Genomic DNA, 19,030 nt, shown 5'->3' with positions numbered 1-19,030 from the left:
TTTCCACTGGACGCGCCTTTAGAGAATGCATTCACAGATTACATAATCAGGGAGTATTTGATTTCGTTTTGAATTGGTTCGTTCAAAAGTAGACAAGCTTTCTGTAGATATATTTCTCAGGTAGGCTATGTAAGGCACCGATTTTAAGTTGTTTCATTATCAGGAAAAATGCAAGTGGTCACGCAGGCGCCTCCCTGTCATTCTTCAGCATTAATTATTTTCCACACAAACACTTGAATATGAATAATAGCGTATATAGCACATTTATATTAGGTTAACGCTAGAGTGTGGGATCCGCATTAAAATAAATCCTCACCAGTCTACATCCAAGACAGATTCAATTCAATTCAATTCAAAAACTTTATTTGTCCCCGAGGGGCAATTCAAAAGCATATTGAGCAGCACTTCAAAAAAACTAAAACAAACAACCCTATTTCAGACAAATACACAAAATTAAACAAGATAATTTTTAAAGATGCAGTTTAACCTGCAAATTGAAGGCTATTTGACGTTTTAAAATGATCTAACGGGCCATGCTGCTCCAATTCCTTGATCATTGTTGTTGATCAAGATTAAACGGATGTCGCAGTCATAAACTTGTTTTAATGAGTCTCATAAACTTATTTTAATAAATCGCTAATGCATTAAATAACACAGATACAGAACAGGTTAAGTTAAATATGCTGAATATATAGGCAATTGTACAAATAATAAAATGCTATAGACTGCGAATAAGATTGCAGTTTTACATTTCGCATATGCATAGTATAGTGAATTATTTTTAACATGCAATGATACAAAATAAAACCAAACAATATTTGTAATGAAGAAAAATATTTAGACAAAAATGAAAGAATGATGTAAACCCACAGCACATCTCTTGCGCGTCACACACAGCAACATGCGCGCGCCGAACACGCAAAATCTTGCTCTCTGAATGAATGCAGCGCAGATAGATTCGAGACACAAGTTATTGAAACACACTGAATGTTTAAATAAGATAATATTGACTATGAACATTATATGACATTTGAAAAAGTTTTGACGATTTGTACTTCAGTCCGCCTGTGCATTTCTGGCCCGCACAGTCTTAGGCTCAATCTCCACGATGTTCTCGTTGAAAATGCAATTTCTTACATGTTATAATTAATTCATTTCTAAAATTTTATGATATGGAAAGCATGAACATAAACATACACAGGCTATCAGTCATCAGCAACGAGGTATGCATGCCAGTATGCATATGATTTAATATGTAACGTCCGTCACGTCCGTAACGGTCACGTCCGTAACGCATTTTTATGGCGGATAAGTGCAGAGAATGGAGATGAACTGTTGATCATAATTAGCATGGCCATAAGTTAGCTTTGTACAGAAAGTTTCAAGTTAATTGCATTAATAATTACTATAAGATATAAACTTAATCTTTAAAATGTTATGGACGTGACACAGCGCTGAAGCGTCCAGACCTCATAAATCTAGCCCTTATAAATCCAAAAATCATCGCTGTTTAGACAAAATGAGTTTATTTACTTTTCAGACAGACCTCCACCTTTCTATAAAATACTTACTTGTTGACATAAATAAAAAAATGGTCAGTCTTTGATCTCTTATTTGAAAACATAAAATACAGTCGAATGAAAATGTAATTTTACTTTAGGTACACCCCTCATATGTGATGGATAAACATTGCGATTTCCTTCAAATTTCTATTAAAGCACGTTAATGCAGTAAAATACAGACCTAAATGTACAAGTTAAACAGGGTTTTATTCTTTAGGTAAAAACTTTATTTTTTCATGGTAAGGATGACATTTTCATGGAATTGCTGCACAGTTATATCATTGCAGTTATGAAATATGACTTTTTACTATATCGTCCACGGAACCTCTATGGAGGCACCGTCAAATAAGTTACAGGTGGTCATGCACCATATGTGGTGAAGTTCACCAAAATCCAACTCCAAATTCCAACATAAGAAACAACCATTTTAATGCAAATTATACAGTATTATGGCATGAAAATGACATGAATGGATTCCACTGAGCGTGCTAAGTACAGTAGAGGTGTTTTCACCAACAATATTGCACAAATTTAGGTGTCCACGGAAGCATTATGTAGGGTGCGCTGAATAAATTGGAAATGGACGTTTTCACATGAAGAAATGTCCATTTCCAATTTATTCAGCGGGCCCTACATAATGCTTCCGTGGACATTCATTTTTATGCAAAATAAGACAATTTATGTGCTCTAATGTACATGGGGCTGCTGGGTGATGTTTCCTGGGCACTAAACTGTAGGTATTACTCAGTTATATCATTGCAGTTATGAAACATGACTTTTACTATATCATCCACGGAACACCCACGGAGGCACCGTCAAATAAGTTACAGGTGGTCATGCACCATATGTGGTGAAGTTCACCAAAATCCAACTCCAAATTCCAACATAAGAAACAAGTCAAGTCAAGTCAAGTTGAGCTTTATTGTCATTCCGCTACATGCGGGGGCATACAGTGGAACGAAATGTCGTGCCTCACAGGACCACGGTGCTACATAAATACAGGCATACAACAATGGAGTAAGACAATATAAACCTATACACAACTATCCTACTGATAGATTTTGACTATAAATATAAATATACTATCTATAAAAAAGTACCTATACAAACTAAAAATACAAACTATACAAACTATACGAATGCTTCAGATAAGTACTGTACATGTGCAAGGAGAAACATTGAGTTCAAGCAGCTGGCTGGGGAACAGTGCAGGATGATTTGTAGTGCATGAGCATGTAAACATACATATATTACTGAGTCTTTTGTGGGATTTGTGTACACACAGCAGTGTGTGTGAAAAGTGACTAGTGCGCATAGAGGAGGAGAGTGTGCTACTACAGGTGGTTTGTACAGGCCCACTCACCTGTGTGTAGCACACTTCGAATTGCACGTTACATGTTACAGGAGGTAGGGGGTTTGTATGGGGTTTCAGAGAGGGACGGGGTGATTTGAGTTCAGGGCTCTCACAGCCTGGGGGAAAAAGCTGTTGAGCAGTCTGGCAGAGCGGGCTCTGATGCTCCGGTACCGTCTTCCTGATGGTAGGAGCTGGAAGAGACTGTGGGAGGGGTGTGTGGAGTCCTTCACGATACTATTGGCTTTGCTGGAGCATCGTGTGAGGAAAATATCCAGGATGGAGGGGAGAGGGGCACCGATGATCCTTGCAGCTGTGTTCACTGTCCGCTGGAGGGTCTTGCGGTCTGCTGCAGTACAGTTCCCATACCAGACAGTGATGCAGCTGGTCAGCACACTCTCAATGGTGCCCTGTAGAAAGTGGTGAGGATGGGTGGAGGAGACTTGCTCTTTTCAGCCGGCGGAGGAAGTGTAGGCGCTGTTGTGCCTTCTTGGAGAGTGACATGGTGTTGGTGGACCAGGTGAGATCCTCTGTGATGTGCACCCCCAGGAATTTAGTGCTGCTGACTCTCTCCACAGGCGAGCTGTCGATGGTCAGTGGGGGGTGATCACCGGAGTTTCTCCTGAAGTCCATCACAACCTCCTTTGTCTTACTCACATTGAGGGACAGGTTGTTAGTGCCACACCATTCAGCCAGCTGTGCCACTTCCTCTCTGTAGTGCGTTTCATCGTTGTTGCTGATGAGGCCTACCACTGTTGTGTCATCAGCGAACTTGATGATGTGGTTGGAGCTGGACTTGGCAGTGCAGTCGTGGGTCAGCAGCGTGAAGAGCAGCGGGCTGAGCACACAGCCTTGTGGGGCACCTGTGTTCAGTGTGGTAGTGCTCGAGGTGTTGTGGCCGACACGGACTGACTGAGGTCTTCGGTTAGAAAGTCCAGGATCCAATTGCAGAGGGAATTGTTAAGGCCCAGCAGGTTTAGTTTATTTATGAGCTGTTGTGGGATTATTGTGTTGAATGCTGAGCTGAAGTCAATAAACAGCATTCTAACGTAGGAGTCTTTATTTTCTAGGTGGGTAAGAGCCAGGTGGAGAGTGGAGGAAATTGCATCGTCCGTAGAGCGGTTCGGACGGTATGCAAACTGGAGCGGATCGAGTGTGTTGGGGAGGCTGGTTTTGATGTTGTGCATGACTAACCTCTCAAAGCACTTCATTATGATTGGAGTCAGTGCTATGGGACGGTAGTCATTTAGACAGGACACAGGTGATTTCTTTGGTACCGGTATGATTGTTGTGGATTTGAGACATGTGGGGACGACTGCCTGGCTCAGCGAGGTGTTGAAGATATCTGTTAGGACATCTGTCAGCTGTGCAGCACAGTCTTTCAGTACACGGCCAGGTATGTTGTCGGGACCCGCAGCCTTGCGTGGGTTGATCCTAGATAGGGACTTCCTTACGTCGGCTGGAGACAGACAGAGCGCCTGGTCGTTGGGAGGTGTGGGCAGTTTTTGTGCAGGTGTGTCATTCTGCATTTCAAACCGTGAGTAAAAGTGGTTGAGTGTATCTGGGAGGGATGTGTCGTCATCACAGGCCTGTGGCGGGGGCTTGTAGTCTGTGATAGTCTGAATAGCTTGCCACAGGCTCCGTGTGTCACTGCTGTCTGTGAAGTGATTGTTGATTTTTTGAGCATATAACCGTTTTGCATTTTTGATGCTGCGGGACAGATTGGCTCTTGCTGTTTTGAGGGCTGCTTTATCTCCTGATCTGAATGCTTCATCTCTGGTCTTTAGCAGCCCACGAACCTCTGCTGTCATCCATGGCTTCTGGTTGGCGCGTGTGGTGATGGTCTTGGTGACTGTCACATCATCAGTGCACTTTTGGATGTAAGCAGTCACAGTTTCAGTGTACTCCTGCAGGTCTGTGTGGTTGTTGTAGGTGGCCGCCTCTTTAAACATGTTCCAGTCTGTGTCCTGGAAGCAGTCCTGCAGTGCTGAGGTGGCATTGTCTGGCCATACCTTGATCTGTTTGTGAACCGGTTTGGCCAGTTTCAGAAGTGGTCTGTATGCTGGGATTAGCATAACAGAGATGTGGTCTGAGTACCCGAGGTGGGGCGGGTTCAGCTTTGTATGCGCTCTTAACTGTTGTGTAAACAAAGTCCAGTGTGTTATTTCCCTTGTTGCAAAGTTCACATGTTGGTAGAACTTTGGCAAAACTGTCTTTAGGTTTGCGTGGTTGAAGTCACCGGCTATGATGAAAAAGCCGTCGGGGTTATTTGTTTGTTGTTCGCTGATGGCGCTGTACAGCTCATGACGCGTCCTTTGCGTTTGCAGCGGTGGGATGTATACCGCGACAATAACAATGGCCGTGAACTCCGGCAGATAGAACGGTCGACACTTCACAAACATAAACTCCACCAGCGATGAACAGTGTTTTGTCACTACCCCAGCATTGTTACACCATTCTTTGTTGACGTACACACACAAGCCACCGCCGAGTCTTACCAGACAGTGATGAATCTCTGTCCGCTGCGGTAGCAAGTTAGTCCGTGCAGCTGAATGGCGGAGTCCGGGATGTTGTCGTTCAGCCATGTTTCAGTGAAAACAAACACACAACAATCCCTTGTCTCATGCTGTGTAGATCGACTGAGTTGAATTAAGTCCAGTTTGTTTTCCAGAGAGCGAACGCTTGAGAGCATGAGTGTTGGAAGAGCCGGTCTTGTGGGGTTTTCCTCAGCCTAGCTCGTATACCTCCGCGCAGCGCTTCCGTCCTCTCTCACACCGCTTGCACGCCGCCTTGTGCGGGTAGCGACAGTAGGCGAGGCCGCGGTCTCGAGGTCCGGCTTCAGCAGTAAACAGAGGCCTCGTGGGTTCTCAGTAGCCGCCGGCGAGTTGGTCTTTGTATGCGTTGCCGATATCCAAAAGTCTTTGGCGAACATATTTGAGTTTAGGAGTGATTTCCTTATGAACTAGCGGTAAATTTACACTATTTGGAGACGAACAGACGACATTAAAAGACAAAAAGCACCGTCTTTGGGACCTGGAGCAGCCGCGCGTCTGATCGCGCCGCCATCTTGGGTCTACCCACCTAAAACAACCATTTTAATGCAAATTATACAGTATTATGGCATGAAAATGACATGAATGGGTTCCACTGAGCGTGCTGAGTACAGTAGAGGTGTTTTCGCCAACAATATTGCACAAATTTAAGTGTCCACAGAAGCATTATGTAGGGCCTGCTGAATAAATTGGAAATGGACGTTTTCACATGAAGAAATGTCCATTTCTAATTTATTCAGCGGGCCCTACATAATGCTTCCGTGGACATTCATTTTTATGCAAATTTTACAGTATTATGGCATGAAAATGACACCAGCCTATTAACCCGGAACCATACAATAAACTGCAAGTGGACACATATCCCACTTGCAGTGTATTCAATTGAATGGCTATTTAATAAGTTGCGAGTGGACACATATCCCACTTGCAATGTATTCAATTGAATGGCTATAGTAGGTTAATGGGATGATTGTCCACCAACCTATTAAACCGGAATCATACAATAAACTGCAAGTGGACACATATCCCACTTGCAATGTATTCAATTGAATGTCTATTTAATAAAGTGCAAGTGGACACATATCCCACTTGCAATGTATTCAATTGAATGTCTATTTAATAAAGTGCGAGTGGACACATATCCCACTTGCAATGTATTCTATTGAATGTCTATTTAATAAAGTGCGAGTGGACACATATCCCACTTGCAATGTATTCAATTGAATGGCTATTTAATAAAGTGCGAGTGGACACATATCCCACTTGCAATGTATTCAATTGAATGGCTATAGTAGGTTAGTGGGATGATTGTCCACCAACCTATTAAACCGGAACCATACAATAAACTGCAAGCGGACACATATCCCACATGCAATGTATTCAATTGAATGGCTATTTAATAAAGTGCAAGTGGACACATATCCCACTTGCAATGTATTCAATTGAATGGCTATTTAATAAAGTGCAAGTGGACACAAATCCCACTTGCAATGTATTCAATTGAATGGCTATTTAATAAAGTGCACGTGGACATGTATTTTTAAATGAATAGTGGTTTTGTGGACCTGGGGGCTGGTCCGCAAGGGTCCTGGGGTCTTTCCGTCACTATAATGGTCAAATGGACAAATAGTGGTTTCGTGGACCTGGGGGGGGGGGCTGGTCCACAAGGTCCTGGGGTCTTTCCGTCACTGTAATGGTCAAATGGACAAATAGTGGTTTCGTGGACCTGGGGGGGTGGACCCCAGGACCCCTGCGGCCACACCCCACCCCCAGGTCCACGAAACCACTATTTGTCTATTTGACCATTATAGTCACGGAAAGACCACGTGAGGCTGCGAGACAGGCAGAGTTCGCGCTGGCCAAGGACTAATGTGCTGTCTCTTTTCTCTCTCCCAGAAACCAGCGAGTGACCGATTCCGCTCTGACGAGAGCCACACGACGCACCCGCCGCACTAAGGGAGAATTCACAAAGAGCACCACGACACACCAGCCAGCCACCTCTCACTCTACCCTCTCACACAGTTTGTGAATAAATCCACCCTCCGGGGTATTTGTTTGAGCTCTCCTTGTCGCGTGATTCTTCCACCCCGTCACAGTGGTGGAGAATGCGGGCGTGATCGGAAGTTTCACCGACAAGTGATCTACACGTTCCAACCCCTCCTTTTTTTCTTTCTGTTTTCTGCACTTCCAGAACGGCAAGTACTCCTCCCCCAAGGATGGAAGAACTTCTCCAACAACTAACCGCCGTCAGCCTGCGCCAGCAGCAAATAGTGGAACATCTTGCGACCCGTCAAAGCCAGGCTGACCAGGAGATTGCCGCTCTCCGCACAGCCGCCCGCCAGCGCATTCCGTTACCAGACCCACGAATCCAAGCCGCCCAACTACTGCCCAAAATGACCGCCCACGATGATGTGGAGGCCTACCTTCAGATGTTCGAGAATACCCTGGAGGGATGGGATCCGGAGGATTGGGCCCGTGCCCTTGCGCCACTTCTCACGGGTGAGCCCCAACGGACATTCTTCAGTCTCCCGACCGACATCGCGGGAAATTACGAGGCGGTGAAGAAGGAGATCCTGGCCTGGGTAGGCCTCTCCCCCGTGTGCACGGCCCAGGCGCTCCACGAGTGGTCATATCAGCCTCGACGTCCGGCGAGGGCCCAGGTCGCCGAGCTCACCTGGCTAGCTCAACATTGGCTGTTAGTTGGAACGCCCATGAAGAATCCCGCCACGACGTCGGGAACTGGTGGAGGCGATCGAGCTGGCGGAGGCGGCCCATCGACGCGAGGCAGGGGAGAGAGTACCGCCTTTTCCCCGGAGGGTGGCTCCGGAGCAACGCTCGCCGGAGGGCACCTCGCGGCCAGTAGAGGGCGCGGCGGCCCCCGACATCCAGGAGGAGTCTATGCCTACCGCTCCCTCATCACCAAGGGCCCGAACCTGGTGGGCAGGCTGTGTGCTTCACCAAGATGAAGATCGACAGCCGGCCATATCAGGCCATTCTGGACTCGGGCAGTGCCTTCAGTCTCGTCCAGACCAAGATCTTGGCACCGCCCCACCGAACGAAGCCCGTCCTCCCCCTCACATGTGTCCACGGAGATACACGGGAGGTGCCCGTGCGACGCGTCACCATCTCCGCGGCCCCTGGCCGGTAGAGGTCGGCCTCGTGAAGGGTCTCCCTGTCGCGGTATTGCTTGGACGAGACTGACAGGGGTTCGAGGCCCTCCTCCGCATCGCCACACAGCCTGCCTGCCCAACTGGGGGCCGCCGTGGATGGCGCATCTACAAGAAGCCCAGCCGCCGCCCCGTTCTCTTGGCCTCCGACAGCGGGAGAGATGGTGAGTCCCCCTCCCAAAATCCTAACCTTTTCTATGATGTCTATCAACAGGTCTCGGGAGGGGGCTCCTTTGGCCGGGCCCAGCGAGAAGACGACCGCCTAAAGAATTGCTGGAACCAGGTCTGCATCCTCGAAGGGAAGGAGGTCCAGTCAAAACCCCATCCTCTCCCCCACTTCATCGTAGAGAACGGCCTGCTCTACTGTGTCACCCAGCTAAGGGGGGAGGAAAAGAAACTTCTAGTGGTCCCACGCTCCAAGACGGAGACAGTGTTGAACCTGGCCCATGCCCACCCGACGGCCGGACACCTAGGGGCCGGAAACACCATCAACCGTATCCGGGACCGCTTCCACTGGCCCGGCTTGGAGGCCGAGGTTCGGCGATTTTGTCAGGCCTGCCCTGAGTGCCAGAGGGCATCGCCGTCACAACCCTCCCCCCTCTCCGCTCATTCCGCTACCCATCATCGAGTTGCCCTTCGAGCGGATCGGGATGGATCTGGTGGGCCTGTTGCCGAAGTCAGCCCGGGGACATGAACACATCCTCGTCGTAGTGGACTATGCCACCCGGTACCCTGAAGACATCCCCCTCCGGAAAGCGACCGCCAAGGCCATCGCTCACGAGCTTTTCCTGCTCTTCAGCCGGGTCGGTATCCCGATGGAGATTCTGACCGATCAGGGAACACCGTTTATGTCCCGGCTAATGGCTGACCTGTGCCAACTGCTCCGGGTAAAGCAGTTGAGGACCACCGTATACCACCCACAGACGGACGGACTAGTGGAACGGTTCAATCAAACCCTCAAGCAGATGCTACGACGGGTCGCTGCTGAGAACAGGAAGGATTGGGACCAGATGCTACCCTATGTCCTCTTTGGTATACGGGAGGTCCCCCAGGCGTCCACCGGCTTTACCCCGTTTGAGCTCCTCTTCGGACGACAACCTCGCGGACTGCTCGACGTCGCAAAGGAGGCATGGGAACACCAACAACCCACCCCGCACCGGTCCCTCGTCGAGCACGTCGCCGAGATGAGGCAACGAATCGACCGCGTCATGCCATTAGTCCGGGAACACCTGGCCAAAGCCCTGCAGGCCCAAGCTCGCCACTACAACCGAGCAGCTCAGCCCCCCGAGTTCCAGACGGGCGACCAGGTCATGGTGCTGGTCCCCACCTCCGCTTTTAAATTCCTGGCCACCTGTCAGGGGCCCTACACAGTCGTGGAAAAGGTGGGACCGGTCACTTATCGTGTGCGACAGCCCGGGAGGCGACGCCCACAGCAGCTTTACCACGTCAACCTCCTGAAGAAGTGGGTGGGGACCAGGGAACAGACAGCCGCCCTAGCAGCCATGCAGCCCGTCACCGTGGACATCAGTCTGGATCTGTCGGCGAGCCAGAAGGCTGAGCTGCAACACCTGATCGGTCAGTTCTCGGATGTGTTCTCCTCCGTCCCCGGGAAGACCCAAGTGGTCCAGCACGACATACGGACGCCACCAAGAGTAGTCGTAAAGCAACGGCCCTACCGGATCCCAGAGGCTCATCGGCAGGCTATTGAGGAGGAAATTCAAGAGATGCTGAAGTTGGGGGTGATAGAACCATCACGCAGCCCGTGGTCCAGCCCGATCGTCCTGGTCCCAAAACCGGATGGCACCCTCCGCTTCTGAAACGACTTTTGGCGCCTCAACGAAGTGTCGGAGTTCGACGGCTACCCAATGCCCCGGGTGGATGAATTATTGGATCGACTGGGAAGGGCCCGGTATATCTCCACCCTGGACCTGACTAAGGGATATTGGCAGGTGCCCCTCTCCAACAGCGCCAAGCCTAAGACGGCCTTTTCGACCCCCTCCGGCCATTGGCAGTACCGGACCCTTCCCTTCGGCCTTCACGGGGCCCCAGCCACATTTCAGCGGCTGATGGACGTCATCCTCCGACCCCATCAGCAATATGCCGCGGCCTACTTGGACGATGTGGTCATCCACTCGGAGCGTTGGGAGGACCACCTGGACCGTCTGCGGAGGGTCCTCACGGAGCTGCGTAAGGCTAGACTCACTGCCAACCCCAGGAAATGTCACCTAGCGCTCGCCAAGGCCAAATATCTGGGTTTTCGAGTCGGTTGGGGCCTCATCAAGCCCCAAGAAACGAAGGTGAAAGCAGTAGGGGATGCCCGCTGCCCCGGACGAAGACTCAGGTACGAGCGTTCCTGGGGTTGGCCGGATACTACCGCTGCTTCATCCCCAACTTTTCCTCCATAGCTGCCCCTTGACAGACCTGACCAGAAAGGGCAGCCTGGGTGAACTTGACCAAGAGCGCGTCCACATCAAGTGCACTTTACGGAGGAACGTACTCTTGGCTGCCCTTTCTGCTGCAGACGGACGCGTCCGAGGCAGGGTTGGGAGCCGTCCTCTCCCAAGTGCAGGAAGGTGAGGAACATCCTGTCCTCTACATCAGCAGGAAGCTGACGAAGGCCGAGAAGAATTACGCGACCGTCGAGAAGGAGGCTCTGGCCATCAAGTGGGCAGTCCTGGAGCTGAGGTACTACCTGCTGGGCCGGAAGTTCACCCTGCTGCACCACTTCAATGGATGGCCAGGGCTAAGGACACCAACGCCAGGGTGACGCGGTGGTTCCTCGCGCTCCAGGACTTCTGTTTCACCATCCAGCACCGGGCTGGAGCCTCCAACTCCAATGCCGATGGGCTCTCTCGGCTGTGGTCAGCCTTTGCAGGTCTGTCAGGGGTCACTCCCCGCCCACCCCCAGTTTCACCGTTACTGTTACCTTTTGTTTCCACCAGGACCAGGACAACGCTTAGGGGAGTGTGACGAGCATCCCGATGGACTATCAGCGTTGCCCTGGAGACGTACACGGATCACCTGCACCTGCTCATCACGTCGGAATCGGCCACACCTGAAGCTCGTCAGCCCGCGGCCAGATAAGCCGCGTGAGGCTGCGAGACAGGGAGAGTTCGCTCTGGCCAAGGACTAATGTGCTGTCTCTTTTCTCTCTCCCAGAAACCAGCGAGTGACCGATTCCGCTCTGATGAGAGCTACACGACGCACCCGCCGCACTAAGGGAGAATTCACAAAGAGCACCACGACACGCCAGCCAGCCACCTCTCACTCTACCCTCTCACACTGTTTGTGAATAAATCCACCCTCCGGGGTATTTGTTTGAGCTCTCCTTGTCGCGTGATTCTTCCACCCCGTCACTATATATATATATATTAGGGGTGTCAACGTTAACGCGCTAACGTATGCGATTAATCTAAAAATTTTAATGTGTTAATATTTTTTTTAACACAAATTAATCGTTTGATAAGGTTTGACCCCAACTTCTTCCTGTCATCGCAGCGCGGAAGGTTATCTATCATTGTGTGATGAGGGTACAGCGAACCAGTGTTGCCAGGGTAGCGGCACAAGTGGGCTATTTTGAAAATACAGTCGCGGGAAAAATTACAGAGCCGTGGGTTGTGGTTTTTTGGGCTACTTTTATAATGTACCATGGCCGCCCAAGGTGTATATAGACAAATAAAAATGAAAATAGATCCTTTTACTAATGTGTATTATACTTGGAATGTATCCCTGGCAACTTAAGAACGGAGAGGCGGTTGTAACATCACAAACAACATGAGTTTCAGCCAGAGCATACATGTTAAGGCTTTTACACAGCAGAAATAAACATGACAACAGCCACTATAGATTATATAAGATATGAGATGAATGTGTAGCCTACATCAGAAATCATTGTGCAGCGATATAAAAGGCTATGAATAGCATATTTTAACAACAGTAAACAACCAAATTCCACATGTGATCGCAAAAGGAAATTATTACAAACATTCGATGGTGGTTTGAAGTGAGTTCTGAGTAAAAGTGCACTATTAATCTCATAAATTGTCTTATGAAGCATGATGCTAAAATTAGCTCTAATGCACCTGCAGAACAGGTCCAATTCTTCTTCATAATGCATTTTGTCATAATACTTCATGTAAGGTCGCAAGAAAATGTTTTGTTGTATTTATTTAGAAATACTTTTGATAATAGTTAGGTAAATGTATACTGGGATTGAAGCGATGTGGCTTGGTAAACGTTTTATTGCCAGTATAAAGGCCGATAATGGCTGAATAAAAACAAAAGAATACTGATAAAAGAATAATAAGGATTATGCCTCATACCTGGCGGAAGTGTGAAAGGTTCTGTTTCCTTAAACTAGTTTGTCATGCATTTCTTTATTTCAACACATTTACAGGTAAATCCTAGTATTTTAAATTTGTGATTAGTCATGATGTCCATGACTATGATTAACGTGATTACATTTTTAATCGATTGACAGCACAAATATATATATATATATATATATATATATATATATATATATATATATATATACACACACAGGTGCTGGTCATATAATTAGAATATCATCAAAAGTTGATTTATTTAACTAATTCCATTCAAAAAGTGACACTTGTAAATTATATTCATTCATTACACACATACTGATATATTTCAAATGTTTATTTCTTTTAATTTTGATGATTAGAGCTTACAGCTCATGAAAGTCAAAAATCAGTATCTCAAAATATTAGAATATTTACATTTGAGTTTGAATAAATGACCATCCCTACAGTATAGATTCTGGGTATCTCTTGTTCTTTGAAACCACAATAATGGGGAAGACTACTGACTTGGCAATGATCCAGAAGACGAACATTGACACCCTCCACAAAGAGGGTAAGTCACAGAAGGTCATTACTGAAAGGTGTGGCTGTTTACAGAGTGCTGTATCAAAGCATATTAAATGCAAAGTTGACTGGAAGGAAGAATTTGGGTAGGAAAAGGTGCACAAGCAACAGGGATGACCGCAAGCTTGAGAATACAGTCAAGCAAAGCCGATTCAAACACTTGGGAGAGCTTCACAAGGAGAGAACTGAAGCTGGAGTCAGTGCATCAAGAGTCACCACGCTCAGACGTCTTCAGGAAAAGGGCTACCAAGCCACTTCTGAACCAGAGACAACGTCAGAAGCATCTTAACTGAGCTGTGGAGAAAAAGAACTGGACTGTTGCTCAGTGGTCCAAAGTCCTCTTTTCAGATGAAAGTAAATTTTACATTTCATTTGGAAATCAACGTCCCAGAGTCTGAAGGAAGAGTGGAGAGGCACAGAATCCATGTTGCTTGAAGTCCAGTGTGAAGTTTCCACAGTCAGTGATGATTTGGGCTGCCATGTCATCTGCTGGTGTTGGTCCACTGTGTTTTCTGATGTCCACAGTCAACGCAGCCATCTACCAGGAAATTTTAGAGCACTTCATGCTTCCTTCTGTTGACAAGCTTTATGGAGATGCTGATTTCATTTTCCAGCAGGACTTGGCACCTGCCCACACTGCCAAAGGTACCAAAAGCTGGTTCAATGACCATAGTGTTACTGTGCTTGATTGGCCAGCAAACTCGCCTGACCTGAACCCCATAGAGAATCTATGGGGTATTGTCAAGAGGAAGATGAGAGACACCAGACCCAACAATGCAGAAGAGCTGAAGGCCACTATCAGAGCAACCTGGGCTCTCATAACACCTGAGCAGTGCCACAGACTGATCGACTCCATGCCACGCCGCATTGCTGCAGTAATTCAGGCAAAAGGAGCCCCAACTAAGTATTGAGTGCTGTACATGCTCATACTTTTCATTTTCATACTTTTCAGTTGGCCAAGATTTCTAAAAATCCTTTCTTTGTGTAGCGCCTCTCTAGTGTGTTAAACTATAAGGAGAGGTGGCTATCCTGAGTTCTTTAAATATCTGTCCAATCAAATAAGTGAGGTTTCACTAATAAACTTATCAGTCTGTAACTGGTGTGTGTGCTTACTAAGCTAACTTATTAATAAGCTTACCCCTTTAAATCACTATTTCAGCAGTAATATTTTAACTTTCACAGGAAATTAAATGTCTTGGAATTACTTTTATCCTATACACACTTTCACATTTAAACCAAACAAAATACTATTTTTCTTAATTAACTTAAAATATCAAAAGAGTCAGTAACCACAACTGTTGTATAAAAAAAATATATAACAGATTTACTTGGAAAAATAGGTCAGTAAATAAATGTGTCTTGTCAATATCACTTGTAAAATCACAAATGCATTCAAATTCACATTTAAAACACAAGGGCCCAAGAAAATAAAATAGCCGGCAAAAGCTCAATTTGAAATACTCTTCAAATGTTCAAATGATGCAGGCCTGAATGTAGCTTGGCACGTTGTAGTCTTAAACCAAATGGCTGCTTCACCACATAGGCCAAACAAAAAAGGGTACCTTTACTCAATGTGAATATAACCTCACACGCCCAGGATCAAGGGCGTCCATGCAGATGACAGGATGAGAGGATTCCCGAGGAAGAGAAGAAAGTCGAAGAGAAAAGTCACATGGTTGACGATCAGGGCAAAGTCCACCACTCGGACGGCAACACTAGCCGGCTCCGTCAGGGTCGATCTCACAGTTCACACGGGCTTACTAATCAAGGTCGCTGGCCGCTAACTTGTTAGCAAAGTCCATGCAAAAACACTAACCACTAAATCAGCGGCTAAATTAAACTTATCTCAGTCTTCGTGCGGAGTTGGCCACCACACAGACAGAATGATCACTTGTAACGTTTCATATAAGAGTCCTTGTTGAACACTTTCAGAAAACTCGTGCACTATGCACATTAACACATGTTTCCCCTCTCGCAAACTTCCCGCGTCCCCCCCTCCTCACTTCCTCAAACCTTGACCTCTACTGGGATTGGCTCATACACAATACTTTCAGAAATAAAATAAATTCACAAACATTTGTGTACCTCTTTCTTCATATTCTTAACCGGCATCTTTTAAGCATTTTCACATATTATTACTCAACAAATAATTAACATTTTAAATGCTGTATTCAGTAGACCCAATACATTACCCAATATATGCATTTCTCTTTTAGCAAAATTATAACTTCCTTGCTGGTCAACAAATCTTTTTAACTTTTTAACCTTCAATTATATTTATTAAACTATGAAATTATTTATTCAAACTTGTATCTTATACTAATGAATATATTTCAACAGGGTTACACCTGTATTGGTCTTAAGTAATATTCTAATATTTTGAGATACTGATTTTTGACTTTCATGAGCTGTAAGCTCTAATCATCAAAATTAAAAGAAATAAACATTTGAAATATATCAGTCTGTGTGTAATGAATGGATATAATATACAAGTTTCACTTTTTGAATGGAATTAGTGAAATAAATCAACTTTTTGATGATATTCTAATTATATGACCAGCACCTGTATATATATATATATATATATAAAATGAAAACTGTTTTTCCCATTCGCTATCTATAGATTTCTTTATCAATTAACTTCAATTAACTATATATATATAAAAAATACTTTTTTTTTTACTTTATCACTTCAGCAATAATGTCAAGTGTCTTCTTTAAAAAGAGACTAAAATCTGAGCTTCAAATATTTTACTTATCTTCTACTGCATGAATATATAGTTTGATCATAAAATCCCCTATGAATTCTAAATGTTAAATAAAAACATTACTGAACTAAAATATAGTACATTAATTTCATTGAAAAAAAAAAAATCTCTCATTTTTAACAACCATGCGAGGAGCGTGAATGTATTTTTCTTCCTTTTTTTTTTTTTGTTCTTGGACGTCTCAATTTTCTGTCTTCCAGAGAATGCCCTCTAAATTGGGACACCTCAAACTGGACACCTTGAAGTCTTTGCGTGGCTTATCACTGCTCAATTTTAAGATTTACTATTTGTCTTTTCAGTTAAAGTCATTAAATGCATGGCTAGATGTACAACCTTCCATGGTTCCACAGTGGAAACCGACTGAGGAATCACTGATTGCCACTCATAGATAGGAGGATTTGCTTGTTACAGATACGTTCAGTTAGTTTCTGTTTCATGGACTTTTAGTTTGTTTTCATTAGTCCCAGTGTTTGGTCTTCCCATTTGACTTGTGTTGTCATAAGCCCCTTTCGCACCGCTTTAGTTCCAGAACTAAAAGTACAGTACTAAAGTACTGGGACGATTTTGCGCGAACTATTTCCTACTACCATTTAAAGGGTTGCATTCGCACCGACAGCGGGTACTAAGAAGTGACGTAAGCCAGTCGACAGCAACATCATTTGTGCGCGGCGTTCAACAACGAAAACAAAGAAGAACAACGTTAACAACAGGAGGATGGAGGACGCTGTGATCGGAGCTGTGTTTTTGTTGTGTCTTGCGGGGTTCACAATAATGGACATGGAATGTCGACGTAACTTATACGTCAAGCGATTGAAAGATCGGAAAGGAGTTCAAAATGTTCAAATGTGCCTGCACTTCAGCGTCCGTCCATCTATCGCTGTTCTCCATTCTTGCGAAATATAAGTTGATGCGATGTTTACACAGTATATGTTTACACGGTGTTTTAAATCATGGCGGGTGAGGGTGTTTTCCTATGGAACTGTTTTAGACCCTACTCTGAAGTAGGAGCTAAATAGTTCCACCAAACGGAGTTCCGGGAACTAAAACAGTTCCTAGTTCCCGCGGTGGGAACATGCCAAAAAGTGGGTAGTTCCACAATTAGTTTGGGTACTATGAAAAGGTTCCTGCGGTGCGAAAGGGCCTATACTTAATGATATGATTAGTTCTTTAATTTATCTTGTTTGTATCAGTACTTAAGTTCTTCCTTTTCCTCTGTTCTTCATCCGGTCTTGTTTTAAGTTAGTGTTCGTTTATGCCTCCTGTCCTGTTTGCCAGTGCGGTTTGGATTAAAAACTTTGCGTTTAGGACTAAATCTGTTCTCTGCCTGGCTGTCTACAACACAATGTGACAGTGCTATTTTCAAGAATCAAACTTTTAAAAGCCTCTAAATAATTTGGCTCAATTATTGCTAACTCGATATTTATGTTATCTCAATATCTTGGTCTAGGGGACAATGTGTCAAAATATTTCAGCTTTGTCCAAAAATCCTGTCCACCAGCTCATAAACTATAAAGTAATCCATAGAGTATATTGTACAACTTTGATACATTTTCAAACTAAATTTGTAATGTCCCCTGTGTGTGATAAATGCAACTCTGGGTCATTTGGCAGCTTTTATGCATTGTATTTGGGAATGTCTGCTGATTTTCAGTCTTTGAATAAAACCCTTTACTATTTTATCACAACTTTTAGAACTGACACTTGACCCTGAATCCATATTAATGATGATTACTCTGTAACCCTGTCTTTAAATAAAATTAAAAAAAGACTCTCATCAAAGCTTTCATCAGATCATTGTTCTGGCCAAATTGGTAACACTTTATTTTGATAGTCCACTTTAGGCATTCAACTAACAGTAAGTAACTTTGCAACTACATGTCAACTAGCAGTCATTAGAGTATTAGTAGACTTTCTGTTTAATATCTTCTAACACTTTATTTTGATGGGTCCACAACATACAACATACTGACTATAAGAAACTTTACAAGTATATGTCAACTTATTCTACTAACCTTAAACCTACCCTACTGAGAGTTAGTAGACATGTAGTTGCAAATTAATAAGAAATAGTTGACATGTAGCTATTCTGGTACTATTCTGCACCAGAACCTAATTAATGACAACTTGATTTTCATTCTTAAAAGTTAACTGATGTAATAATATATGATAGGAGACTGTACTAAGAAGTAGAACAAATAAGACTGTGGGTTTCATTGGGGTTTCCTCTATATTTTGTCTATCTGGGCCTCTCATGTTTTTAAAGTATATGTTTTTTTTTTCCTGTTTATTTCTGTTATTTCTGATATTTGTTATCAGTGATCCCCTTCACTGAAATGGTTTAGCAAAAGTTTGCTACTGTCAATACTGGTAATTCTGTTCATAATAAAAACATAGTATAGTTTTGATCACAAAAAAAAAAAAGAGCAATTATCTGCACTATTGGCCATTAGCCGATTATTTAACAGCTGATTATCAGGGCCTATTATATCGTACGTATATCCTATATATTATGTCAATCAAAAGGGGCGTAAAATTGTGTCAGACAGCGACCTGCGTAAAAAAAAAGTTTCTTGTGTCTAATTTAGCGCTATCCATGTTAAAGCATTAGTTGCAAGAGATTTTTGTTAACAGGAAACTATGAAACAAAGGGGGGAAACAGGGGTACTCTTTTCAATGGACATCCTAGCAGTAAGGACCTCAGTTTAATGTATCAACTCAAAGGGGGCATAACACACACA

General features: G+C 44.8%; 1 protein-coding gene across 5 annotated transcripts in view; it reads right to left on the bottom strand.

Moving 5' to 3' along the window:
* kif6 (kinesin family member 6) overlaps positions 1 to 19,030 on the bottom strand; it is a 281,901-nt gene that overhangs the window by 93,951 nt on the left and 168,920 nt on the right. The window lies entirely within an intron of this gene.

The sequence above is a fragment of the Onychostoma macrolepis genome, chromosome 17 (assembly GCF_012432095.1).
Source record: "Onychostoma macrolepis isolate SWU-2019 chromosome 17, ASM1243209v1, whole genome shotgun sequence".
NCBI classification, from domain to species: domain Eukaryota; kingdom Metazoa; phylum Chordata; class Actinopteri; order Cypriniformes; family Cyprinidae; genus Onychostoma; species Onychostoma macrolepis.
The sequence above is the reverse complement of the archived record's forward strand: the minus strand, read 5'-3'. Positions and strand labels throughout refer to the sequence as shown.